Source organism: Cyprinodon variegatus, unplaced genomic scaffold, assembly GCF_000732505.1.
Source record: "Cyprinodon variegatus isolate N-32 unplaced genomic scaffold, C_variegatus-1.0 Scaffold584, whole genome shotgun sequence".
Taxonomy (NCBI): Eukaryota; Metazoa; Chordata; class Actinopteri; order Cyprinodontiformes; family Cyprinodontidae; genus Cyprinodon; species Cyprinodon variegatus.
Window position 1 is genome coordinate 468,813 of NW_015151037.1, and position 2,385 is coordinate 471,197.

Below are 2,385 nucleotides of genomic sequence, written 5' to 3' on the forward strand. Positions count from 1 at the left end.
AACATGATTTTTTTGTTTTTTTTGAACACCTTTTGGATAAAAAAGCTTCTAGTGGTGAAAAATACATCTGTCTTTATCTTCTCTGTAAATTAGTATGTAAAAAAACAAACATTGTTCTTAGTATTTTAACTCAAAAAGTGAAACAGATAATTTACATGGTTTCCTCTATAAGTTGGACTATCACACAATAATAATAATAATGATAATAATAATAGATAAAAGATATTCCTCCATTCCTGATTCCTCTCCCACCTCCGGGATTAGACTGGACGTTTAACCATGTGTGTGACTTTATGCTTAATCGACATCAGCCCGATATTCCTGTCACTGACCTGTGTTGTCCCGTCTCTGCAGAGGATCCGATTATCCGCTCTGCTGGCGACCAGCTACTCACCGCGCTCATATAAACAAAGCTTGTTACAACTTTCCCAATCTGTCTGTCTGAATACTGGGTCCAAAGTTCAGAGGTCCTGACAGTATCTGTTTTTTTCATGGCAGTCTGAACAACACAGATCAGACTTTTTCCAATGCGACCCAGGCCACCTGGCTCTGTGGTCCTGAATCCGATACGAATCTGATCTTTTCAAATGATACCTGTGTCTGAACGGCCAGGTCGCATTCATCGAACCTGAACGCCATTAATACTCAACATAGGTCAATATTCTGCGTCTTGCTACGCAGAAGCAGGAAGAAAAACAACAACCATGGCAGAAGGTAATGCGGAGAGCAGTATTTATTTTAACCATCTTGAAAAGATTTAGTTTTTAAGGTTGGGAAAGATCGCTAAATGAAATGAGACTTCTGGTTCAATCTGCATGTATTCTGAGCCAAAACAAGTTTTTTGGGCTAGCCTTGAACTCAACGCTATTTCTGACATTTTTAATTGAAAAAACTTCCTGGATGGGAAGAGAAACGTCTTCAAACATGGAAACCAAAATCCAGAGGATTGTTTTTTAACTTTTTTGGAATCGCTTGACGAGCTCCAGCTCTGCCATCCATGTTTACTTCCGTAAAAACAGAGAGCACGCTTCTGGTGATGTCATTTTGTCCTCTACTGTGCATGCGGGACACTTAAGCTGTATAAATGAAGTTAACATAGGAGATCACATACGAGTTGCACATATTTGAAAATGTGAGCGGCAATGCCAAAACCCCCCCCCAAAAAAACGGATATTGAGCATTTAGGACTGCAGTGTGAACGTAGCCTTAGACTGGTCTTTGGTATTTGTCTATTTTGATGTTATAACCCCCCCCTGGAGAAAACTCCACCACCCGCCAATTCAATCTTCCTGGTTTAAAGACATGCTTTAGGAATCTGTGGATTTAAAGTAAATGTGATAGGTAGCAAATTAAATACATATTTTTTAATAACAAAAAAAAAGAGTTGATAAGTGGGTTTAAAAATTGCCATAAATATGTGTTTACCAATCCAGTTTAAAAGAAGATGTATATACAGTCTAATCATATTTAATAATTGACAATTATATCATCTGATGAGGATTGCCTTAGGAAAATAAAAACATCTACATGTACATAACACAATTTTCTGTATGAGAAATATTTTCTTTTAATGGTCTGATGTTTTCATTAGCTGGCAGCAGAAAATCATCTGAAATAAAGGCTTGAAAGCGTCAGTCTGTGTGTAATTAAACAGCTTAATGTGTTTTACAGAGTGAACTGAATCACTGAAATTAATCACTTCTTCAATAACATTCAATATTATTTAAAAAAGACAGGATCCAGACAGGATTGTGTGGACCTGGCGCTTACTGAATCGCTGTTGCCTCAAGCATGAATTTTTGTTTACTGAACACAAAGTGTGACGTTGTGATGTCATCCGTCTGACAGTCTGTGCATGTGGCACATGTCTGCAAAAATCTGTTAGCTGCTCTGGAAATAGAATCCATGATCATTTGCCCATCTTTCCCCCTCTCTCACATATGGCATGTGGACGACAGCACACAGGAGCAGACGATTTGTTTCCAAACACTAAACTGCATAAAATCTTTTGTTATCTGATTAAATGTATGCTTCTGGGTGCACCTACCTCTTTTTGCACTTGTGAAATGTTTCTCAGGTTTGTTGTTTCCCTTTGACTCCACCACATTTTTATGTTCAAGTACAGTAGAGGCTGCTACTAGCGTCAATCATTAGCTAGTGGGACTCCTGAAGCAGCAAGCAGGTATCATTAGGCCAAGTGTGCCCCTCTAGGTACCTGATCTGCTCAGGTGGTCAGATCTGATCAGGGCCCCGCCCTTTCATATGACATCACTAAATGGCAAGACCGCTCTGACCCATTGCACCCATTTCTTACGATCACCTACTATTGTAATTCTTTACTATCAGGAAGTCCACAAACTGTAGTTAAAAGCCTTCAGCTGATCC